The sequence below is a fragment of the Lissotriton helveticus genome, chromosome 4_1, assembly GCF_964261635.1.
Source record: "Lissotriton helveticus chromosome 4_1, aLisHel1.1, whole genome shotgun sequence".
NCBI lineage: Eukaryota > Metazoa > Chordata > Amphibia > Caudata > Salamandridae > Lissotriton > Lissotriton helveticus.
The window spans coordinates 1378162096-1378189533 of NC_136063.1; positions in this window are offsets into that span (position 1 = coordinate 1378162096).

Genomic DNA, 27438 nt, shown 5'->3' on the forward strand with positions numbered 1-27438 from the left:
CTTCTGTCTTTTCTTTTTCATGGAGCACTGAGTGGTTCTCAGTCTCTTGTGCTCCTCTTCCGAGGCACCTTGTCTTCTCCACCTTCTGTTTCATTTCCTGCTGGCAGCATGCTATGCTTGCACCCTGCTTATTTTTCCTCTACATGTGCACATGGTTTGCTTTCAGCAGTGAATTATCTTGCAGATAGCTGGCTGTATAGATGTGACCATGAGTGTTCACATTTTAAAACTGCTCATATGAATCTTCTTTTGATTAAAAATTACACATTTCTGGTTGCGTCATGGACACAACCCAAGAATCCGACACGGCAGATGCTGTATTGCACCCAATACTTTTACAAACTCTGCATGTACTTTTTATCCTTGCCAGCTGATTGGGAACCAGTTGCTTTTTAACATTACCTATGTTTTTTTTTTTTTTAAGTTTGAAAAGCTTTATTGAATAATAAAGACAAAGTAAAACATCATTACAAGAGCGAAAATTGAAGTACAGAATAAGAATGAAGATAAATAAACCGAGCAATCAAAAGACAAAAAAACCCCATAAGAGGTTAAGATTATACTGAGAGAAAATGCTTTTATAACTTTTATAATTTTGGGGGGAGGGAAAAGAAGAAGAAAAAAAAAAGAGGGAGAAGAAGAGGGGGAGGGAGGGAGAGAGAAGAGAGATAAAGTACATAATGAAACAATGCAATGAACTGGCAGAAAAAAAATAAAAAATAAAAAAATGCAAATGCATGTTTAGAAGGAAAAAACAAAGTATGGAGATAAGCATCAATAAAATAAATAAATTATGGAGCACATTTAGAGAGAAAATCAGTTAAAGGGGACCATAATAAATCACGTTTAATCAAAAGAGAGGTAGCGGAGGCACATGCACGATCCAACCTATGGTGGTGACAAAGTAAATTCCACCAAGCATTATAACAGACATTCTTGGTGTCTTTCCAATTAGCAGTAATAATTTGAAAAGCAATGGCAATACATAAATCAATAAACTTACGAGTAAGAGGGGGAACATCCCAAACAGAAGCTAAACCACCCAAAAATACAGTGGAAATATCAAAAGGAACAGTGGTAGATAAAACTTTGTTGAGAGTAATCCAGATACGAGACCACATAAGTTGTACTCTGGGACATAAGAAGAACATGTGTTTTAAATCACTAGTTATACAGGAACAAGACCAGCACCTTTTGGAGACTAGAAGTTTAAATTTAAAAAGGTCACAGGGGGTATAAAATAGCTTGTTATAAAAATAAAATAAAGTCTGTGTGGTGCTAGCAGAGCGGGAGGTGTAATGCAATTTGGACCAAATAAAATCCCAGGTCGACTAGAAAAAGAACAACCAAGGTCGAGTTCCCAAGAAAGTTCAAGCTTTGATTTGAATCTACATGAGGGTGGAAGGGAAAGTAATTTATAAATGGCAGAGGCTTTGTGAGTAATGTGAAAGTTAGGGGGGGAAGGTAAATGCTGGGAAGTATCAGCAGGGGGGGCATCTTGCAGGATAACAGAGCGTAACGTTGGGATGAGAGTATGGAAATGTGAGAAATACTTATTAGCGATACCAAAAAGTCTCGAAGTTCATGAAATGACATGAGAGAGTCATTGAGAAGAAGTTGATTGTAAGTAAGAATTTCTTTATCAATCCATTCCTTCCAAAAAAGAGCTCGATTGCGGAGTTTAAGAGATTTATTATGCCACAGTGGGGTGTTGAAATGAAGTGAGGAAGGAGAAGAGAACGAACGAAACAGGGAAAGCGATAAAGCTTTAGAATGTTTGAAAATAGGTGAGGAAAACCTGGAAGGAGGCTGCGTGAGATTAGAGGCAACAAGAAAAGAGAAAGGAGAGATTTGCGCAAATTCTAGCGAACTCCAGGCAGTATTGGGCAAGGAGGAAGAGTCTGACAAAAAAGGCCAAAGTTGCTTAAGGGAGAACGCAGAGTGAAAGCGTGAAAGATTCGGGAAGTTAACCCCACCAAGATGCTTAGGTTGTTGAAGACGGAGCAGAGCGACTCTAGCTTTACGGTTGTTCCACAAAAATTTGGAAAAGAGACTATTAATAGATTTGAAGAAGAAGTGAGGAAGAGAAATGGGAAGCATAGAAAGACAAAAGTTCACGAGAGGAAGAAGCATCATTTTAATGGTAGAGAGCTGACCCCACCAAGAGAGAAAGAGAGGGGACCAGCGTTCAATAAGAGAGGAGAGTTTTTTAAGGACGTCAGAATGGTTGATTTTAATAGTCTCCCTGATTGAATTGGCGTATAGGACACCAAGACATTTAATGTGGCCAGAGTTCCATTGGAAACCAGAGTTATGAAACATATGGGGAAGGCAAAATTTATTTAGGGGGAGAACCTCTGTTTTATCAATATTTAGTTTGTATCCAGAGACGGAAGAGTATTCTTGTAATAAGGAGAAGAAAGCAGGAAGGGAAGCCGAGGGATTAGACATATAAAGCAAGATATCATCAGCGTAAGCGGTAAACTTAATCTCCACATCCTTAAAAGTAAACCCAGAATAGGAAGAGGATTGACGAATTTTAACTAGGAAGGGCTCTAACGCCAAGATGAAAAGGAGAGGGGAAAGTGGACAGCCTTGTCTGGTTCCTCTATGGAGGAGAAAATAATCGGATTGCAACCCATTAATCCAAATAGAGGTAGAGGGGGCAGAATAAAGAAGTTGAACGTATTTGAGGAAAGTGGGGCTAAAACCATGCCATCTTAAAGCACCGAACATAAATTCCCAATTGACACGATCGAAAGCCTTCTCAGCATCGAGGGTAATAGCAGCAAGTGGAGAGTCCATTTTGGCGGAAAGATGAATAATGTTGAGCAGAGTCCTAGAATTGTCTGTAATAGATCTACCCTTAACAAAACCAGTTTGGTAGATATTAACTAGATCAGGGACAAGGGAGTTTAAACGAAGGGCCAGAAGCTTTGCATAAATTTTACAATCGGTGTTGATTAATGAAATAGGTCTATAATTCTTGCACAAGGAGGGATCCTTATCTTTTTTAGGAAGAAGAACTAGCATAGCCTGTGTGAAAGAACCTTTAGACTCACCGGAATTAATGAAGTGATGAATTAGCTGGAGTAAATAAGGGATCAGAACCGATTTGAAATGAAGGAAAAAGCGAACTGTAAAACCGTCCGGGCCGGGTGTTTTATCTTTGGGCAAAAGAGAGAGAGCAGTGAGAATTTCTTTATCTGAGATAGGGGTATCAAGAGAGGAGAAGTCGACCGTTGTAGTAGTAGGAGCAGGGATTGACCGAAAGAAGGTGTCTAATTGGTCGGCCGAGGGTGTAGATTCAGGGGTGTAGAGGGAGGAGTAAAATTGTACAAAGCAGTCAAGAATTTTAGCATCAGAGGACTGAATAGTACCTTGTGGATCTTTAATAGAGACTATTTTGGATTTTTGCTTCTTAATTTTAAGATAATTCGCTAAGGATCTACCAGCCTTATTGCGACCGCCATAAATTTTGTCATTAAACTGGAGGAGATGATTAGAGGCTGAATCCCAAGTATGTTTATTAAATTGCATCTTCGCGGAGATAAGAGAAGATAGAGAATCTGGAGAGTTAGAAGTGTAGTAGAGATGCTCGAGTTCTTTGATACGTGTTAGATAAGAGGAAGCCAGAGAGAGAGCCTTCTTTTTTTTGCGTGATACATAATCAATAATCCAACTACGGGCGGTGGCTTTGAAGGCATCCAAAGAAAATGAAAATCAGAAGTGGAGTGTGTATTATTTGTGAAAAATTCATCCATAAAGTGAGTAAAGTGTTCTGTGAAAGCGGTGTCCAATAAAAGGGAATTATTAAAACGCCAACGGGAGGACTGAGGAATGGGAGAGGGGTAATCCATATCCAAAATAACAGGGGCATGATCAGAGATAAGGATGGAGCCTATTTCGGAGTTGGTCATGAATTGGAATGCATGCTGGGATAAAAAAATATAATCGATACGGGAGAGAGAAAAGTGAACGGAGAAAAAAAAGAAAATTCCAGGGAATCGGGGTGTGAGATTCTCCTTGAATCAATAAGGCCTCTAGAGGAGATGGATTTATGAAATAACTTCTGCATTTTATTGGAAATATAGCGAGATTGTGATTTGCGGTCATAGAAGGGGTCCATCAATTGATTACAGTCCCCACCGACAATCATATCCTCGCTAGCATTAGAGGAAAGAAGGGAGGAGAAATCATGCAGAAGGGGAGATCAATACCATTCGGACCATAAACATTACAAAGAGAAAAATGAACATCATTCACAATACAATCAAGTAACAACCATCTACCATCAGAATCCGCAATTTCCTTTTGAATTTGAACTGATAAAGACTTGTGGAAGAGAATTACCACACCATTTTTATGATTGACAGCGGGAGAGCAAAACACTTCACCCACCCATTGTCTACGTAACATTGACAGATCTTGAGAAGAAAGATGTGTTCCTTGTAGAAAGGCAATATGACATTGTAGACGTGCAAGGTGAGACAAAACTCGCTGTTTCTTGATCGGGTTACGAAGACCCTTAACATTCCAGGAGATAAGTCGGAAACCTTTCATGAGGATGGAGTAGAGTAAATATAGAAGGAGAAAGTAGAACAAGTAAATGGAGAAGAGAAGAAGAAAGAGAGTAGGAAGAGAAGGACATATGTAATAGGAAGGAAAGGAAATCTTAGAAGAGAACAAGAGTGTTGAGAAGGAGGAATACAGGCAAAGCACTGCATGAACAGCAAAAAAAGGAGCGGAAAGAAGCAATAAGAAATGAGGAAAAAAAGGGTGGAAAAGTTACTAACAAGGTGCCAGAGTAGAAAGAGATAAGAAAGCAGCATAATATCAAAAAAAGGAGGAGGGGGAGATAGGAGTGAATTACAGAATAGGAATAAGGAGAGGGAAAGAGTAATGCGAGGGCATAAAGAAAAGGATGAGGAAGGGAAGGAAGGGGAGGAGACACCTCCCGAAAGGAAAGATAGGAAAAAGAAGATGACCAAAAGTTGGGAAACTTTAGCCATAAAGTGAACACCAAAGAAACGGAACAGACAATAGATTGAGAGCGGGAGCGACAGGAGAAGAAGGCAGCCGCACCACTTTAAAAAGAGAGCGAGAGCTCGGACACAAGAAGGAGTGAACAAAGAAAAAATAGAGACAAAAAAGAAAAGATGTGTCCAGGCCCGACAATTTACTACAAATGAAGGAGACTTACCAGACAACCATGAAGGAAAGCGGCGTACTGGGTATAACAACAACAAACTCACAGTGAGGCAACGAGACTGGGGAGAGAAGGGACCAGTGGAACCAGAACGCTCGACCTAAAGAAGAAGGAGGGGAAAAAAAAAGACAACACATGAATACAAAGTAAAGAGAAGTGGGCCACAGCCAAATAGAGAGAGCAAATAAAAACATAAAACATTAAGAACCACTATGATCCATGCTATCGGCCCTATGAGTGTCAAGGAACTTGCGAAGATCTGCCGGGTCATCGAAGCTGTAGGATCTCTCCTTGTACGTGACCTTGAAGAAGCATGGGTGAATGAGGCCATATCTCGCATTCATGGAGCGAAGTGTAGGTCTTAAGTCTAAAAATTCCTTGCGACGATCAGTAGTCGGTTTTGAGACATCTTGAGTGAAGAAAAGTTTATGACCAGACCATACCAGCTGCTTGTGTTGTTTAACAGAATGAAGAACTTCCATAAGGTCGGAGTAAAGGAGAAAGTACGCAATGATGCCTCTAGGTTTTGAAGAGCCAGAGGATCGTTTCGGACCAAGTCGGTGGGCTCTCTGGATGTTGACATCTAAATGCTTAGGAATACCTGTGAGTGGCAGAAGTTGAGATTTCAGGAAGAGAATGATGTCAGACCCTTCGGAATTTTCTGGAACACCATAAACGCGTAGGTTATTGCGCCTATTCCTGTTTTCCAAATCCTCTGTGGTCTTTTTGAGCAAGGCAACCTCCTTTGTGAGAACATCAACCTTGGAAGCAACATCTCGAACGTCACTAATCTGTTGTTCAACATCAGTAACCCTTTTGTCAAGAGAGGACCATTTTTCATCGATTCTCTGCAGGGTGGTGGCGGTATCCACCATGAAGGGCTTGATGAGGCGAAGTTCCTCCATGATATCCTCAAGCGTTATAGGTAGAGGAGACTTGAAAGGCGAAGGAGGGTTATTTTTAACGCGCTTGCCGGGAGGAACAGGGTCCTTGCGCGTCACAGGAATCGCAGAGGATGCCTTGGAACTCTGCGCATGCTCCATTATGGATGTAGAAGGAGAATAGTCTAGGAGTAGGAGCGAAAATTCACCCAAAAATGCGAAAGCCAGAGAGCACCAGGAGAACCACTGCAAGAAATCAGCGAGCATCCAAAAAGGAACAGTGGAAGCAAGGAAAAATAAGCAGCAGCTTCAAAAAGGCCACATTAATGGAACGGAGGAAGTGCCCAAAAGACCAGAGTATCCTAGAGGCATGAGACTGAAAGAGCAGCAGCAGGTGATTGATAGGGCAGGCGAGTCATGGCCAAGAAAAAGGAATATAGAGGCCCTCAATGATATATAAAAAATGAGCAGAAAATGTGGACAGAGGACAAAATGGCGGCTGCTGACAGTGTAAATAGTATCCACATATTAGTCAGTCAAAAAAGAGAAAGGACGAAGCACAAAGAGCAGGCAATGATATGAGACCACCAACAGCAAAAACCATCGTTATGTGAAGGTAATTATGTCCACCGAAGATTCCACCGTGTGTGAAGCATCTGGCAATCACGGACGTGGAAGAGAAGAAACAAAATGGCGGCCGAAAACGAGGAAAGTGGAAAATCAATCAAAAGTCCGTGAAAACATGAACGCAGGGAGCGGCAAGCATACCTAGCGCCACACGGGATCTTCCGACATCAGATTCCGCCGTTTGTTGAGGAATTCGCCGAGTAAAAGCGGGTCCGTCGTGATCAAGGCGCCGCCGAGGTTGCGGAGCTCAGGTGGGTGCGGCCATCTTGGCTGCCGCGTGCTCCCTAACATTACCTATGTTAAGTGATTTGTTCTTGTGTATTTGGGAGATTGCATCAAATGTTTCTTCCACTTAATGATAGAGATCCGCCTATCAATTTGTAAAGGAAGATTCTGCATCGGAGAAGTGAGGATTACGGAGTTAAAAATGTGTGCAGAGTTCTGTTTTTAAACATTCCTGAATCCACGTAAGGGTTGCTTTCCCAGGCTCCCACATGTATGTATCTGTGGATGTTGAAAATGGTGAAAGACACAAATATCGAATCAAACATATCGTGTCACATTCATAAAGTGCTTAAAGTATTGTGAAGCCACAGATATCCCTGAACAGAATAGTGGAGGAAAGAAATTGATTTTTATGTATATAATATCGTTTTTTCAAAATAGTGTGCATATTGTTTACATTAATTATTATTAATGTAATAATAGCTGGCGCAGTTCTGTCTTGGCAGAGCTTACCTTGGTCCGATGTATCGGAAAGACTGAGCCCATCACTACACGACTGGAGGAAAACAAGCGGTGTCGGAGTCACTGAACTCCGCATTGGGCGGGACACACTGCTGTTCTCGCCCCCGTGGATGATATGCCGGATGGTGGTGATTGTGCAGTTTGGGGACGCGAGAAGCCTCGCTGATGTGGATGGCAGCTCGGGACACCGGGTGAGAGCTGCTCGAGCGGTCTCCTGGTTCCGCTGCTCCGCGGTGGTCCCTGCAGGAACATTGCATGCTGGGACCTGTAGTGCACTCCACCATGCAAAAACTAACAGCAAGTGGAGCCAATTTGCATTTAACTGGGACATCAATTTGCAGCAGCATTACTACTCACCCTCCCATTACATTCTGGGCGCTGACGAGGCCACATGGCCGAAATGCATACGCCCGCTGAAATTGCCGTTTCAGATTAAAAAGACTTCATTTGTCCCCATTTTGGGCCTCTGCCTTTTTCTTCGAGGAAGGTTACTTGAATATATATATATATATATACATATATATATATATATATATATATATATATATATTGTTTAAGCAAACGCCCTCGAGCTTGGGAGGGAACACGACGCTGCCTCTCACCATCCAGCTGTATAAGCCTCGCTGTTGCTTGGTTGCAGACTGCTTTGATTCTATTATTGCCATCCGACGCGTTTCGAGGCTTGGAACGCCCCTTAATCATGGACACGCTTCAACTAAGGACATGACGACTCTGTGCTGTGTTCGTGCTTTTATTGTTTTTTCATTAAACACAAACGCCCTGAAGGGGTGTGGCCTCACACATGCCGCCTGGCATGCTGGTGTTTGGAGTCCAAAAAGGCACAAAGTAAGTATTAACCTTGAGTAGGCTCAGTTCCTCAGTTGTTTTTGTTAGCGCTTTGTATTTCACCTTGAGTAGGACAAAGCTGTTTGCATCCAAGTTCAATCCCCCTTTGGAGATAGCGCGCATCACGGAGATGAAAGTTCATTTCCGAAGCCATTCCTCATTTGACAGTGTAGTCCTCGGAGAAACTGGTTCACCTCCCCACGGCCAGGGCAGCCGTGTATTAATTGTTTAAGCAAACGCCCTCGAGCTTGGGAGGGAACACGACGCTGCCTCTCACCATCCAGCTGTATAAGCCTCGCTGTTGCTTGGTTGCAGACTGCTTTGATTCTATTATTGCCATCCGACGCGTTTCGAGGCTTGGAACGCCCCTTAATCATGGACACGCTTCAACTAAGGACATGACGACTCTGTGCTGTGTTCGTGCTTTTATTGTTTTTTCATTAAACACAAACGCCCTGAAGGGGTGTGGCCTCACACATGCCGCCTGGCATGCTGGTGTTTGGAGTCCAAAAAGGCACAAAGTAAGTATTAACCTTGAGTAGGCTCAGTTCCTCAGTTGTTTTTGTTAGCGCTTTGTATTTCACCTTGAGTAGGACAAAGCTGTTTGCATCCAAGTTCAATCCCCCTTTGGAGATAGCGCGCATCACGGAGATGAAAGTTCATTTCCGAAGCCATTCCTCGTTTGACAGTGTAGTCCTCGGAGAAACTGGTTCACCTCCCCACGGCCAGGGCAGCCGTGTATTAATTGTTTAAGCAAACGCCCTCGAGCTTGGGAGGGAACACGACGCTGCCTCTCACCATCCAGCTGTATAAGCCTCGCTGTTGCTTGGTTGCAGACTGCTTTGATTCTATTATTGCCATCCGACGCGTTTCGAGGCTTGGAACGCCCCTTAATCATGGACACGCTTCAACTAAGGACATGACGACTCTGTGCTGTGTTCGTGCTTTTATTGTTTTTTCATTAAACACAAACGCCCTGAAGGGGGCGTTTGCTTAAACAATATATATATATATATATATATATATATATATATATATATATATATATGTTATTATATTATATTCTAGGTGTTAAAATTATTAATGTCATTGTTTTACTTTTTTAGTATATTTTCTAATATTGTATTATTGATCTGTAATTAGAAATATGTTAGAATTATTTAGTAATTTATAATTTTGTAGCAGGATACAGGGTTTGTAGGAGAATAAGGTAGGAAGTTATTGATTTTTTTTATTTGAATTCATTTTTTACATTAATTAAATATTTAATTACTGATTATTTAAATTGATTAATTGTTTTTTTAAATATTCAAGTGTGTTATGCAACTTTTAAAGTATATTTCGTGTTTTAGAAATTCATAATTTAGTTTTGGGTTATTGCGTTTGGAGGAAAGTAGGGTGGTAAGTAGCTGAAATTATATTTGTTTTAGAAAGCAATTTATTATGTTAATTAGATATTTAATTATTAATTAATTAGCAATATTATATAATTCATTATTGGCATGCATGGTATTTGTTATATTTTAATTAATTGTTAATTTAATTACAGGTTAATTTAATAATACAATTATAAAATAATTTCATATTTAGTATTCATTTTAATTTTAATTTAGTGAATTTTTAATTTACTGTTTTTGTATTGTTTTATTGTAATTTTCAATTTATACATAATTAACATTTTTGGATGTTTATGGATCTTTGGTTAGTAGGAAGTGAAGCGTGTTTATATTAAATTAATTTAAATTGATTATTTGTTACATTTGTATTTTTTATATTTAGTTTTATTTATTTATATAGCATATTATTTGTATTTTTTATATTTTTTAATAATTGTATGTTAGATATTTCAATTCTTGTTTAGAACGGTTAGGAGTTGGTATGATATATGCAGACATTTCCAAGTCCAATATAGTTTACAAGGTTCGCAAATGTTGAACTGAGAATTGAAAATAAAACCCAAAGTCCAAAACCTTCCTTACTGTTACTTACATTGGAGTGTGGATAGTAAATGTAACCTCTTCAAAGTCCAACACGTTCCTTACTTCTGTTTGGATTGAAGTGGGAATAGTTGGTCTAACCCTTCCAAAGTCGAACAATTTCCCTGCTTTTGCTTCTGTTGGAGTGGGAATAGTAAATCTAATCCCTCCAAGTTCCAACACTTTTCCTAGTTTCCTAGTCCTACTTTTGCTCACACAGGAGTGAGAATAGTAGGTCTGATCACTTCAGGACTTTGACTTTTTCAACTTTAGGTTAAGTTGGAGTTAGGTTAGTAAATATGGCTCCTTAATAGTGTTTTCTATTTTTATTTATCATTTCAATATTTTGTCATATTTACATATTTTGAAAATAAGTGATTTTATATTGTGATTTTACTTGTTTATACTAAATGTTTTTTACAATTAAATATATTTTAATATTGTTTATATGTATTTTATTAATTTTAACTTTCCCGTTGGTTATATTATTTTTGTATTGTTTATTTTTTTATTTTAAATATGTATATATATATATATATTTGGCACCATTGCTTTAATTCATGTTCTTTTAGCCTATTTGCTATGTTGCAACCCTTGCGTCCTGTTTCTTTAGGCGCTTGGGCTTTTAAAGTGAATTTATTGCACCGCCTACTCCTGACGCGTCATGTGATCAAGCTCCGCCTGCGGAGCGAAACGCGTCAGGGAGGGCACTTGCTCGTGCACTTTACGAAAATAAAATGGATTGTTGGCATTAAGATTCTGTGATGTGGCTTCATTGGTGTTTTTCGTTGGATTAAACACCTAGATTGGAGTGGAGGTCTACGCCTGGTGAAACCGCTATTTCCGGCGGTCAGGATTCTACGTCTAATATATATATATATATATATATATATATATATATAAATATATATTAACGTATATGTGGCTAATTATATTAATTACAACTGATTTATTTATTTTAATATTTACATTCTACTCTCTCTATATATATGTATATATATATTATATATATAGTTCTATATATGTTTCTTAATTGAAAAATGTTAGTTGTTGATATATTTAATTTAATGTGTTTTCAGAATTCTTGAATTAATTTTTTGTATTTTTAAAGAATATACAAGTACATATTTTATTAACACTTCTTATTAAAATGCTTTAGTTTTCAATTATATTATTATTGTGTACTATAATATTCTAAATCATTTACTTATAATGCCATACATATTAAAATGCCATTAAACTTACCTTTTTTGATATTCTGTTCTGCAATATTTTTGAAACAATATTTTGGTAAATTAAATTCAAAGTTTGTAAACTCTCTATTTTTGATGCCAATATTTTTGCCATGATATTCTGGTGTTACATTATTGTTGTTCCTGATATTCTATCACATTTTGTCACCCAAATGTTAGAAAGATGTATCACTGAGAAGGTAAAGAGAAAATTGCCAGTTATTAATCAAAATGATGTGGCCAATACGGTAATGTGTTAATCAGTATATGTTAGAGTGTGTGCACTATGTAACTTGTGGGATTTCTGTAAAATAGTCCAAAAGAAAAAAGCTAATTGTTTTATATGTTCTTGCAGACATATATCCAGAGATGAAAGTCTCCCATGATGAGAATATGAGAGAATATGTGAATATGTGCATGTGATTTGAAGTTAGCCAGAGCATTTAAATTGTGTGTAAGTTGTACTGTTAAATGTCGGGGCTGTTGAATACCAAGGATGCTACGTGTTGATTCTACTTCATGCCTCCTTATTCCAACACCCTACATTTCCTGTCTCTTTATATCTCGTTTACAGGTAATTTTTCAGCCTTCTTTTCCACCATTGCCAGTTTTCCTATGCATATCTTCACCCTTGTCTCACCTCTTTCTGCCTTTCGCTTGAATGATTTCGGTCAAAAACGCATGATAAAACATTAACACTGGACAAGACAGGCATAGAGAAGAATTAAAGGAAACCCATATCTGAATAATATGTCAATTGAACCCCTCCTGTTGACTGTTGTTGCAATACTTGCTAACTAGTTTAATACTTCACAATCGACCTGACAGTTGGAACCTTATCATAGCGAAACCAAGTTTCAGGGAATGGCAAGAGGTGAAACCTTAATTCAGTGTGCCTTTTACATCATGTGTTATGCATGTATCACCTCTTCAAACTGAATTAGCCTAGTTGTCTGTGTAATTCCAGATGAAAAATATAATTGAAATGTTCATCAGTCCAGTCTGTCGTGGTAAATAATTATTATCTAAAGTTTTAATAAGGTAGCACAGTCCAGCAGAGACCAAGGCACATAAGTGCAGTGTCAAAGGATCAACTGGGGAGCTATACCAATGCAAAGGTAGGCCTTGTGCGTAACCTACAATACACACTTCTAAATGTAAAATGGCGGGACACTGGGAAATGAGATAATGACTGAATTGGGGATGGTGAGAAGGATTGTCCGGATGAGAGAGGTGATGTCTGCTTGGGTTGGGGTTGATGGAGCTGAAAGTTGACTTGCTTTACGCTACACTTTAACCTAATGCGTCTTAGAGTGCGTCATTAAATCATGTATTCAGTCCAATTAGACATTAGCTGTATGTTAACACAAACCTGTTATTTGGCCCTATACATTTTGCCTTAAGCCGCACCATCTGCTTACTCAGCCTGAAAATATATAAAGAACTATCTGGAAGCTTCTCCAGTTCATTTATCTTGGGATTTTTACATATGTTGTACCCACAAAAAATGTATACAGGTAAACAATCTCAATGACACTATTTTTTTTGTATTTTCACCTGCATCTGAAAGGTGATATGTTTATTGATTCGATATATAATGCATGACATTTTTATCCAGGGCCATGTCATTCTAGGCCGAAGGTTATGAGCTAGATCTTTCCAGGATGCCATCAAATGTATGCTCCCAGTGAATTCTTTCCAGGTAAACACTGGGATCAAATACATTGTAATGTTGCTTTGGTGTAGTTATAGTGTCGTCAAAAGTCATGTGTTGTCACTTCCATTGAGAAAGGATTGCTTACAGCACTTTGGTGCTTATTTACAAGCCTCTTGCGTCACCCTTACGTCACTTTTCCCATGTTAAAAATTATGCAAAAGTAGCGCCCCTTTGTGCAAAGCCCAGTTAAATTGCGTCTTTCCTTGTGTAGAACAGATCTAACAAGCATGTGCATTGTTTTTTTTGATGTTTTTTTATCTTTGTCCCTCTGAATCCCTAATATTGTACTCAAGACAGTGGGCCATAGATTGAAGATGAGTGCAGCTGTCAAGAACTGGTTTGAGCAGGTTATTGATGCAGCTGCTGTAAATATCAGAGGCATGGTTATTGTGTAAAATATTGTATTGCATTGTATGGTAATGATGTCTTCACTAGTACTACTTAAATGTCTATACATTTCATTGTCTCTGTCCATGGTCGAGTTTTAACCATCTATCTGCTTTGGGCCGAATTGGTGGGGGACAGCACAGACCACAGACTAGCTTGTTGGTGTGAAAAATGCTGCTTAATTGGAAACAGGTGCACCTTACAAACAAAATCCCTTGGCCTGTGCCGTACAAAACTAATTCACACTAAATATTGTCTTCCTAACTTACCCCATCCCCTCCCTTAAACATGTTCCCCCTTGCAACAATTATAAACACAACTTGCCATTTCTAACTTCTCTACACCTACCTAACTATGTAAACGTCTCATGTTCCTTCATGACTGTAACCAACATCATTATATCCTGACTGACCTAGGAAAAACGCACCCCCTGGCACCATAACGCACCAGCACCTGTACCAGCGACAACCCCATACAAATTCCCCCCCCCCCCGATGCACCTGCTCCCAAGCAAAACAACCTGCGAAACTGCTGTGGATAACTCAACAATCCATAAAAAACCCAGAAATTCCTTAAAAGAGGGTGAAAAAGATGGGAAAAGTAAACCAAAAACATTTTGTAGGGTGGGAGGGCGGGAAGAAAAAATCCCCAGAGAACCTCCCACACCGGCTGTCATGTCATGACCGCCAAAATGGTGGCTTGTGATACGAAATGACCGGTTCAAAACCCTTCCAGCCCAAAAACCGCCCAGCCCAAAGATAGCCTAATTAGCCCAGCCAGCCCCGGGTCCGGCAGCCCCACGGCCCAAAACCCCCCGGGGGGCAGCCCTCCCGCTGGTCAGCCGCCCCCCCCAAAGCCCTATTGTATGAAAATATATCTGCTGCCTTCTCTCTGGCATCTGCCAGTGAATTTTCAAGACTGTAGACTTGTAGGCTGTTGTCATGGGTTTTCTGGACTGTAAAATTAGCCAATGCATCTGTTGATCATGTATGTATTAATTAGCTATATTTAGCGTGATTTTTATTATAGGAGTTAATTAGTACATGCAAGAGAGCTATAAGTACTGATGAATGTTTATCGTAGATTATTTTTTATTCACAGCTGTGCATTTGTATGCTATGTGACTATGATTTTGTTGACGTCTGTGTTGTTTTCCCGTTGCACTAGAGTCTGTTTAACCTTTTTCAAATGTTTAGAGTAATGCTTTGTCGGCAGTGATGAATGGAATGTGTGTCACTTCGATTGACAACTGTCTGGTAGTTTGTACGTATTCCCTGATGTCGTAAAAAGATATTGAACGTTGTTCAATGGGTTATGACTTATTTATTTGTATTCCATAATTGTTTTCACTAAATATGCCAATCTGTGGCATGGGAGTCAAGAGAATGTGCATTGAGAGGGTTACCGGTTTGTACTCGCTGAATTGGGGCGTATACATACCAGCAAAATGACATCACCGCAACTCTTGCCAAACTCTGCTTCTTCGTGCCACGTTTGGCTTTCCATTTCTTCTTATGGGCTGCCAGTTTGTTTCACCTATGCTTCCAATTTACGATTTTCTACACCCTTTAGGTGCATTAACACTGCCTGGGTGTTATGTTATCTTCCATCTGATTGAGATTGTTGATATAATGTTCGCAGACAATGGGAGTGGATGGTCACTGCTCCATGCAAAACAGCTGTTCCTTCACCTTGCTCTCAACATAGGGCGACTTTAGCTCCATGTAGGGACAATTTGGTATCTCCATTGATTGAGGTAAGATGAGGCAATTGGTTCTGTCTTGCCCTAGAACCGTCCATCTGTGAAGAGTGTTTGTTTGGTGAAACCTGTCCTTCCTTCTCTGTCCAGACTCATTACCCATTTTTATGCTATTTCTGTCTGGTCTCTTCTTTGATTCTTTACTATGTTTCTTACACCTCATGACAGATTGTATTTCCTTGACCTTTCTGGAATTTACATAGTGCTAAAGTTACTCATGCTAGTAAACAGTGATTGCTATAGTACTGTGTATAACTTCTGCCTTTAGGACTGATTTATTGTTTGGTGGGCGAGTTGTACCATTCCAAACGTGACGAATATCCCGTCCGCCCTATTACAAGCAAATTATATCTAATAGCACTTGCCGTCAGGCAGACGGGATATCCCTTACGTTTGTGGCATAGTAACCCATCGGCCAAACTCTATAACAGGTGCGTTGGGGCAGATTTACAAGCCTCTTGCACTACCAGTACGTCACTTTTTGTGACGTACTGGTGGCGTATCTTACTGCTCCATATTTACAAGGACAGGAAAAGCAGCCCTGCATGGATTTTCCTGTCCTTGTAAACATGGCCCCATTACACGCTGCACTTTGCGGGAAAAGGGCGTTCCATCAGTGTTGCTGTGGGTGTTCCAACGCAACACCCATGGAACCAGTCAAATGTACAGATTTACGAGGGATCGTAAATCAGTAAATGCGTGTGAATGCTAGGCCTCCCTGGGGAGGTATAGGGGAGCGCAACGAGGAGAAATGCTTTAATTTCTCCTTGTTTTTTCCTCTTTCAATGCGTGCTGCATTCTACAGCACACATTGAAAGAGGAACATGCCTGTAGTGACTGTTTTTGTGCAGGAAGGTGCCCCTTCCTGCACAAAAACAGTCTCCCCATGATGCAGGCATCCTTGCACCATGGTGCAAGGGTGCCTGCGCCGGCGCCTGGCTGCAGTTTGTGCGCCATCGCAGGGGGAAGCACAGAGATGGAACATATTGTTATAAATATGTCTCATCCTTGTGCTTTGAAAGTGACTCAGTGTGGCGCAGCCAAATGGCGTACTGAATGCACTGAGTCACTTTCCTTGTAAATCTGCCCCATAGTTTATTGCTGAGGACTATTGTCAGGTTAGGATTACAATAAAGTACCTGTGGAACTTCAAAGTACTTTGCTTACATAAATTAACTATAGGATTGTGTAATTGTAGAAACGTTTCTCACCATACTACCTGTCCTGACATCTAGATCGAGCTTCCTAAAGCAAACAATGGGGTGTATTTACAAGGGGATATTGCGACCAGACCGTCGCTTTTAGTGACGTTCTGGTGGCACTATGCCCTTTTCCATATTTACAAAGCAGAGTTAAGCCAATTTTTGTGGCTTGACGCCACCTTCTAAATAAGGCCCCTTCACAGACATCATTTACTTTTGATGCTGCCCCAGATTTACATGCAGGTGTAAATCTGAGGCAGTGCCAAAAACTAATGCCATGCAAGAGCAGGCGTTAGAATGGCAAAACGAGGAGAAATACTTTTATGCTTTATCTATGTGTGCTGCATTATGCGGCACACAAACAAAGAAAAAAATATGGTTAATGATTGACTATGTGCAAGAAGGTGCCCCTTCCTGCACATAAACAATCATTAATTAACAACTTTCTACTCCTATATGTGCTGCAGCACATATAGAAGTAACAAATCACCATTAGTGATTGTTTATGTGCAGGGGTGCATGCGCAGGTGCCAGGCAGCTAAATTAAGCATCAACGTAAGTGAAAATACAGGAGCGCACCGTATTCTTATGAATACGAAGCATCTCTGCGTTTTAAAAACGTCAGAGCGAGGTGCTGCCAATTTTGTTGCAGCTCCATGCTCCAATATTTTCTTGTAAAGATGCCCTAATATCTCTGACCAGGGAAGTAAAAATGATTTGGAGGAATACGTTTGTAATATCAATTTTCAAAGTCAAACCCTTAGAAGTCACTCCACCTTTTTCTGCGTCTTGAGACTAAACTGCATTAGGTTTGGGTGTGAACTAATGAGGTTCTTGTACTTCTAGCTACATGTGATGCAGCATGAATGAATGCACCCTCAATCCCTGAACAAGGCAGCTCTCCCTAAATCAACCAGACATGAACACCCTCTCTCTTTTGTTCTAGGAGAGAAGCCTCCTTTTTTATTTTTTTTTTTTTTATTTTCAATGGCAGAGGCATACAAAATACAAGGATGAAAAAAAAAAACAACAAAAAAACATTTTAAACAATAACAATCATTCGCATAATTACTAATACATTATTAACAAAGCCAGGTAAGAATTAGATGAAAAAGAAGAGAAAATAAACCGGTGAGATATAGAAAACATGAGATATCTCTTTTTACAGATGTGGTCGTTAAAAAATTAAATCCAATTATCAATAGGAGACCATAATTTCCTAGCAAATATCTTCTTTCTGTGTCCTTTCAGTTTGTACACTGCTTTATCCATTCTATATACGTTTAACAACTTTCCCAACCATTGCTCAAATGATGGTGGGTCAACATCTAGCCATCTTGAGGTGATACAAAAACGGTAGATAGACATTCCGATAAACAGAAAATGTTCTTGATCAACAGATAAACTCTCGGGAGGAACATATAAGCCAAAAATAATCACAGATGGACATAACTTGATATTAGTATTAAGCAAATTAGTCAAAAACTTTTCTATCCTATCTATATATACAGATAGTTTAGAACAGCTAAAAAACATATGACATGAGTCTGCTGCTAAAGTACCACATCGACTACAATTAATACCTTTCGTAGCTTTCCATTTGGCCAGTTTTGCCGGTGTATAGTAAAGATCTAAAGATGCCATATAATGTTGACTTTTAAGAGAACTGTTAATTAATGTTTTATTGCTGATCTCAAACGCCCTTACCAGATCTATCCCTTCTATACACAGTTTCCTTTCCCATTTCTGGGCTTGTTGGTCGAGATCATCATGCAACCTGTTGACCATTAGCTGATAAATTGTGCCAATGCGGCTATCCCTCCTACCGCTCTCCATAACAACATTGGTCTCCATTTCATCGCTATATAAAAGATTTTTTTTTTCCAGAAAACTACGAATTTGTAGATATTTAAAAAATTCGTTTCTGGAGAGACCAAATATATCTTGAAGTTCGAAAAAAGACATTAGAGCCCCATTTTGATACAATTGTCCAATTGAATGAATCTGTCCTAAGCGGAATCGATTCGTGGGGATATCTTGGAGGGTACCAAATAACGAGATATTACAACAGATGGGTGTATAAAAGTTAAATTTTGGGATTATCCGTAAAGCTTTATTAATTTGTCTCCAAACCAAAAAAGCAGAAAGAAGAACCTTAAATTTTGTTTTTTTGTAGTAGCTCGGCTCCATAAATATTAATAAACATTGGCGCACATGAGCTCTCATAAGCATTTCAAAAATGGATGGTGACAAGAAGGTTTTATTAACATGATCATGAAATAATAAAACCTTAATTGTTTTAAGAGTTATAGCCCAGTAATACATTCTAAAGTTCGGAACTCCCAACCCACCACGCCCTTGCGGTAAGATACACCATTTTAAAGATCTTCTTGAACGGCGGTACCCCCAAAGAAATCTAGACAACATCCTATCTATTTTATTAAAAAGAAGCATAGAGAAAAATAGGGGAATGGTTCGAAAAAAATAAAGAAATTTTGGAAAAATCAACATCTTAATAACATTGGTCCGTCCAAATAAAGATAGATGTAGATTATTTATCCTTTCTAAAGTTCTGTTAGTAGATATAAGTAAAGGATCCAGATTTAGTCCAACGATGTCATCTACTTTGGATGATATAGTTACACCAAGGTATGTAGCAGTATCGTTTATTGGGATATCGGTAGGTGTACCAGTTTTTGAATGTACAATTTGGGTTTTTGAGATATTTAATTTATATCCAGAAAATTTTCCAAAATCACTGGCAATTTCTATTATTTTAGGTAAGGCGGAAGAAGAATCAGGGGTTACAATGGCCACATCGTCTGCGTAAGCTAGGACTTTGTGGTCAATCTCATGGAGTCGGACAGGTAGAATACCAGGTTCTGCAGTTAATCTATTCAAATAAGGTTCTAAATAAAGTGCAAATAAAAGTGGAGAGCAGGGGCACCCTTGCCTGGTCCCCCTGGTGATTGAAAATGGACTAGAAATATCCGCACCTAATCTTATTACACCCTTTGCATTTGAATAAAGTGACTGTACAGCTTGAATAAATTGTAGTGGAAAACCCTTCCATTTTAGCACAGACCAAAGGAACCCCCAATCGACTCTATCGAACGCTTTTTCAGCATCAAGTAGAATAACTCCGACTGGGGATTCCTTTGCCTGAGCCCAATCCAACAGTGCAATAACACGTTTAACGTGATCTGTGGTGTCCCTGTGTTTAATAAACCCGTGTTGAATATTGGAAACCAAACCCGGCATAACATCGTTTAGTCTATTTGCGAGAATTTTAGAATAAATCTTGCTGTCAGCTGTAATCAGGGAAATGGGCCGATACGAGCCTAATTCCTTTGGATCCTTGTTCTTTTTGACAAAAACGACTATAGTGGCCGTAGACCAGGAATCAGGAGCTTTGTCTTGAAATGCTATATTGAAGATTTTAAGCAACTCTGGTTTCAGCAAGAATCTGAATGTCCGATAAAATTCAAGAGGAATCTGGTCGGGCCCCATGGCTTTACCAGCTGCGAGGCTCGTGATAGCCCTTTCAATCTCTTCCCAACTTATTGACCTGGCAAATAAATCTATATCACCTGTACTCAAAGAAAGTTGGTTAATGGTTTGAAAATAATCTGTGGGATTGAGAGTCTTGTCAACTTCATTGTTAAAATCGTTATAAAGCATCTTATAGAAACCCTGAAATGCCTCTAATATGCCTTCCCTACTTTCGTGGAGGACTCCATTTGTATCTTTAACACATTGTATTTCGTTATAAGACGATTTTTGTCGTAAGCGCTGTGCTAAAATTTTTCCTGTACGTTCGCTAAATTCGTACCGTTCCGTTTTGTATTGTTTAAATTTTGCGGCTACTTCTTCAGCAATATGTGTTCGAAGACCTGAGCGTTCAATAGTTAATCGTGTTTGTACATCCTCTATGTTAGCATTATTTTTGCATGCGGTAGATAAATCCAACTCGACCTGCCTAATCTTGTTTAACCTGTCCCTAAAATCTGTTTGGTTTTTCTTCCTCTTATAATTTGCAAAGCTGATTGTCTCGCCCCGTACAATGGATTTAAAAGAGTCCCAAACTACTTGTGGAGAGGCAGTATCGTTATTTATTAGAAAGTAATCTTTAATAATATTAACCATAAATTGAAGATATTCTTCATCTAATAATAAATTTCTTTGAAATGACCAGGATCTAGTGGAGTTTGGGCAATCAGTAGAAAATTGCATCTCAGCGATTATGGGATTATGATCTGAGATGACTTGTGGCAATATCTCAATACGAATTTTCTCCAAAAAAATCGAGGATACAAAAAAATAGTCTAAACGAACAAATTTATGATAAGGAGTAGAAAAAAAAGTATATCCGGGGTCATTATAATGAAATTTATTCCAGACATCAGTTAACCCATTACTAAGTACCAGGTCTCTAAGTGCTTTATAAGTTTTGACCTTCCGACCCATATATCTCTTCTCTGATCTAATATTCCAATCGGCTGACATGTGTATATTTAAGTCTCCACAGACTATAATCGGTTGTGTCCAAGTGGATAATTCTGTATTCATAGTGTTAAACAATTCGGCATCATCCAGATTGGGACCATAGATGCAACATAAGGTAAATTTACAGCTTCCGATTTTTAGCTCAGCCAGTCCCCATCTGCCCCATTTATCAGAGAGTGTTTTTAAACATTTCCCTACTCCTTTTCGCATACAAATGGCTACACCTCTTTTAATACCCATTTGCTTAGATGTAATCAAAACTTCCAATCCCAAGTTATTCAAAAGAAAACGTTTATCCCATGAAATGTGGGTTTCCTGTATACAAAGCAAATCAATATTCAACACTTGGAGCATTGTTCGAAACATAGCAATCTTCTTTAAATCATTAAGACCATTGATATTAATGGTACATATTTTCACCTTTTTATACATATCAAAAGTGATAGAAAAAAATCATCGACCAACGTCACAAGTATTTGCTCTTCAATGTTATCATTTAAATGCATTATAATCATCCCTGCGTTGAACACCTCTGCCTTACACCCCCACCACCAACCCTTGCCCTTGCCCACCCCCACCCTTATTCCCAGAACCCCTCCCCCCACCCTCCCCACCATATGAGGCACAGGAACTGTCAGTTCCTGGAGCGTATGGATGCCGTGTCCCTAGCCCATGGCGTCCCTACTAAAAATAAAGAAAGGAAAAGAAAAAAAAAGAGGGGAAGAAGAAGGATAAGCGAGAAAGAAAATTCAAAAAGTTCAAGAAAGCAAGAAAGAGAGTGTAGAAATAGAGAAACATAATGGTCCTGCAATCAAATAGTTATTAAACGGTATAGTTAATACGCTCAAATTCTAAATTCTAAATTTATCATACTATACATTAAAGTTCCTCTTTTTTATTCAAAGAGAATCCAAGTACTCCTTAGCTTTAATAATAGAAATGAAATATTTTGTTTGGCCCTTGTATATAGTCTTTAATTTTGCGGGACCCTGAAGAAATACTGCTACTTGCTTCTTCTGAAAATCAGGAATTAGTTGCTTCAGTTGCCATCGTTGAGCCACAGTAGCTTGACAGTAGTCTGGTCTCACAAAAAACTGACAACCTAGGCCATCCGCTTTCTTATCTGGCCTAGCGTTTAGAGATATCACTTCGCGAGCAAGGAAATTGTTGAATGACACCAAGATGGCCCTAGGATAATTTTCCTGTCCTTGTCGTGGTTTCCTTGTTGTAAATGGGAATCTGTGTGCTCGTTGTACTTCCCGAGCCCAATCCCAATCAGTAAATTCAGGAAAAGCATCGTTTAGTAAATTAATGATAAATTTCCTCGGGTCCCCTCCTTCTTTATTTTCAGGGATCCCCAAAAAACGCAAGTTGGTTCTACGGGCCTGGTTTTCCAAACTAGCTAGTTTGTCAGATAGATCGTCCTTTTGTATTTTAAAATCTCCCACTTCTTGTCTTTGGGCCATACATTCTTCTTCTAATACGGATATCCTGGCCTCAGCTTCAGTGACCCTATCAGCAGTCTCTGAACATAATTTGATTGCACGTCTTACTGCGTTTTTGACTTTGGCGCATGTCATTTGCGTTCGTTGATTCTCGGCCTTGCTCTCTGCTCTATGGCACATCATAGTATCAAATATTGTTTTCAGTGTAATCTCGTCGTTGTTCTCTTGCTGTATACTAGGACCATGTATAACGCTATGACTAGACCCCGGGATATCATTGGCAGCAGAAGCAGTGGATATTAGATTTGACGACAAGGGATCCGTATTATTTGGAGAATTAGAAGCAGCCTCTTGGCTCATTATACGAGAAGATCTCTTCTTTCCCCGCTTCTTTTTTATAATGGTTGCTGCATTAGTATTATCAGAACTCATACTGATCTCACCCTCAGAAGATAGGCTCTCACCTCTAAAGTCTACCCAGTCTTTATTCGCCTCGTCGGATGAGAGTTCAGATAATGAATAAAAGTTTTCAGGGAGCTCTTGGTTATGTTGCTGTACAACGGTTTCTTTTACATTTCGTAATTCTCTTGGCGCTTCATCTGATAGTAATACCAGCGAGGGAAGAGAACACGCTCTATTGGTGATAACTCCACCCAGAACTGGAACTGCAAATCCCATAATACCCCTCCTTGAAGAGTCGGTCGGTATCAAAATAGGTGTCAAAGTAGAGGGATTATTAGAGTTATGCTGATTATCACCGCTTACAGATGATTGATTAGCGGATTGTGCTGCGGCTATATCAGTTATATCAGTACTTTGATTTTCATTGTCAGTTATTTTCTTTTTTGCAGCATGCTTTTCAAATAAATCTGGTAAAGTTTGTAGTGCAGAGCTTTTTGTACCGAGTGTTTCATTAGGTTTAACAGCAGCCCCCTTATTGAAGTTCTTACCCTGTTTGGTGATGGTTTTAGTTGCCTCTGCCATCTCGATCTCCTCGTTCTCTTGCACCACGTTATTCAGTTCAGGCCCAGGGCCAGTTTTTCTGTTGCTACGTGTGGCGATAGAAAGTGGAAGTGGTGTCCTCTTTTTCTTCCGTGAGCCACCTCTGCCGGGAAAAACACTGCTCTGTGCCCAGCACAGACAAAGTGTGGCACGCCACAGCGGAGACCGCCGATTGATCTCAAAGAAATTTAGCAACATTCGTCTGATGCAAGGATAGTTTGTAGCAATTTATTGCTGTGTGCTGAAATAACACGATATAGTTATTTTCTTCCCCGTTTTTTTTTTCATACGTTTATGTCACCGTGACTCCGTGGCTTCTTCTGACCTGCACAAGTCAAACTCCGGTAAGATCAAAATCAATTGTTGAATGTTTTTCGCCGTTGCTGGGATCTGCTCGGAAGTGGTCAACGCCTTTCTGCCTCTCTTCCAGCGCGGAGCTTCGGATCCAGCCCTCCGGTCAGAAAATGAAAAAAAAAGCCGCCTTTCAGGTTCCTCGGTGCTCCGTCTCTCTGAGCAGTCCAGCCCGGCTCAGCTCGAGCGGCGTCCACGGCGGCGTCCACAGCAGCGATAATGGCAGCAGCTGATCTGTGCTATTCCACGGTCACCGTCACCAGGTGAAATGAGCCCGTCTACGAGAGCCCCATAGCCGGCTTTCATACGCTTAAGCTCGCAGAATAGCTAGATTTCTCCTTCTCCTTCTCTGATGATAGAACGATAGGACGCCAGGAGCGAGGGAACAAGCTGCTTACACAGCCTTCCCCACGGCAGCCATCTTGCCTAGGAGAGAAGCCTCCTAGTGGTATAATAATGACAAAAAAATGGAAAAAAATACATGTTTTCAGCTATTTTTAAAAGGCGACGTCCATGTTGTTTTGGCCTGAACCATGCTGTCATGTTGCTCGATTTAATTCAATAAATTGTTAATCTGCCTGTTTGAACTCGCCATCGTTTGATAATGTGGTTCACAAGGCTAGACTTGTGCTGCAGTTCCTACTCTGACAAGGAGCCCGATTGCCAACAAAGGACAAGAGTAGCCCTCAGTCCCACATCATTGCAGGCATGCCTGAGGAACTCAAGCTGTTATCTAATGTTACTGATCAAAGTAAGGCTAATGGAGGAATATTTCTCTGGAAATCTGATCCCTTTTCTGTCAGGCTACTGTGATGGTGTCTGGGGCCAAGATGAAGTGCACTCCTCCCTAGAGCACCATTCCTTTGCAATTTACTAAGATATTTCAAACTGTGTTTGCATCACGTTTTGTGATTTGCATTCTCAAAGATTCAAACTATTACATATAGAGCCATTCCAGTGTCTTATTCATGTCTACATCCAGTGGCACACATTGATGGCGTATTCTCTGTTCTTTAATATCATTTAATTTACTGTCCAGAGCAGCCATTTTGTTATGTACCACATCTGATGAATATCAGAATCGGAAAAGGAGTGTTGTAATGCAAATTATCTTTCGATCTGCTGAAATTATGGAGTGACTTAATACATAAAGATAAGTGAGATTAAAAGATTTTTTTTTAAACTAAAATTTCACGACCTGCTAGTCCTATCTGGACTGACAGATGCTGAGAGATTAGAAATATGCATTTTAATTGATGGAAAGGACTTTGCGATGATAAAGCTTTCACTAGGAAGTGACTAATATCAGTAGCCAATGACGACTTCAGTGCCAAGCAGCACTTTTAGCTTCCGGTGATCTCGAGCATTCAATCGCCATTAGGGTCGCCCCAAAAGTCAGCTCATGCATTAGAAGGAATGATTGAATTTAGGGTCCCAGGAAGGAAGTGGGGAGAGGCAGTGCATTTTTCAGCAAACTGTGGGTGTAGGTTATCTGTGTTTAGCCAAACTCCAGTCATCCATAATTTTTCGTGGTGCGATTTGATGGTGGGAATAAAGGAACCATAAACTCTACTAACTGTGTCAGTAAGTGGGCCTTGAAATAGTGCTGTTCTTCTGATGCTTAAGGACGAAAGTGTCACAAAGAAGATGAGTTGTCATTGTCTTCATAATTGCTTATATCTCTCCTAATCGTGCACTGTGAAGAGTTGAAGAGCGGAGACTGCCCTGTGACTGTATGGACCATACGTGTCATAATAACCCCCCCAAAAATTCAATGATAGCTAACATCATATATCCAGACATTTTATCCAGTCGCTAATGGTTGCCTTTCACCTAAGACTGTTCTACATTTCTCGAAAAATGCTGATAATCTTCTTCGGATGTGATGTAAATTAATTACACATCCTAAACTCAAGAACAGCCTTGCCTAGACCACTGTGGGTAGCTTACAGAATATATGTAAATGTTTGTACACAGAACTCTATGTCATATGGCTCCTTCTCCCATCAATATTATACAGTGAGATAAGTGGCAATAACACATTTTGTAACAAAAAATTCTCAAAGTTTGTGGCCAGATTTATTACAAAAATTGTGTAATGTGGCACTGCAACCAACATTTCTGCATTGTATTGCACTAAAGGGAGAGAGCAGTTCAGAGCCATATTTGCTAAATATGGATTGCTGCTGTTCTCTTCCCCTGTGCTGGTGCACAAACTGGCTGCCTAAAACTATGCACAAACACCTTTGCACCATAATGCTAAGGTGTATTTGATGTCTAGCGTAGGTTTTGTACTGGAAGGGCACCTATCAAGTAGACAGTAATGACACTTCTGTGTCAACACATTTCTACATAGACATAGAAAGGGACAAATCCTTTGATGCACCCGGCCCAGTATGCAAACTTTAAAAAAATTCGCAAATTGTATATGTGCAGTACAGTGCAGCATACATGCAATGTGTAAATCGGTATGAGAAATTAAAATATTTCTCCCACTTAGCACCTGCCTCCTTGAGGAACTATTTTTGGCCCCTTTATGAAAGTAGTGGAACGTGTTTACTATTGCTATTTGTGTTATTTTTACCCCTTAACTGCTCCCCCCACCGTACTGAGCCCTTATTTGTCTATTTCGGATAGTTTGTGCTTGGGGCTGAAATCCTTTCTTCCACATAAGGCTGTTCGATGCTTTCTTTTGCCGTCACTACCCCAGCCACACAAGTGGGGTAGCATTTTTATCGGGACAAGTGGGAGATCGCTAGGTGGTATGAATTTTGTGTATTACTTCTGATTCCAGAAGTTTCCATCACAGAAATGCAACGAAAATGTGATTTGTGAGTTTAAGCTAAGTTTGAGGTATGCATGGTATTGTGGGTAAGAAAACATCATGGGATCCACACAAAGCATACCACCCTGAACTACCTCAGGTGTCTAGTTTTCTGAAATGTGTGGGTTCGGTAGGGTTGTCTAATTGGCGGCTCAGTCCAGGCCCAGTTAACGCAGCTACCCCAAATACCATATCAGATTAGTTTCTTGTCAGTTTTTTGTTGGGAAATATTGACGTTTCCACATTACATTTTGGGGCATCTCCAGTTGTGGACACTGGGACCACATTTACAAGGGTAGTGCTTTTTAGCAACAGTTGCCGGAATGCTGGACATTAGGAATTTCATGAATCCCTATGTATTCTGGAAGTTTACATCACAGAAATGCAAAGAAAATAGGTGGTTGTAGGCAGAGTTTGAGGTATGCAGAGCACTGTGGGTAAGTAAATGTCATTGAATCTATGGAAGGCATACCATCCTGTACTCCTCTCACTGTCTTGTTTTCCAAAATGTCCGGGTCTGGTAGTTTTCTCCAGGTGGTGGCCCACCCAAGCTCATAAAGTGCAGCCATTCACCATGGCAAGTGGGACAATATTGGGATTCAGCCCACACTCCTGGCCTATATGTAAAACAATGCCCATAGAAATCAAAAGTCCTCTCGCTTGCCTGTGGGATGGGATGTTGTAGTCCCCTGGATAGCTGTAAGTATTGTGAGGGGTGAGGTTGTGA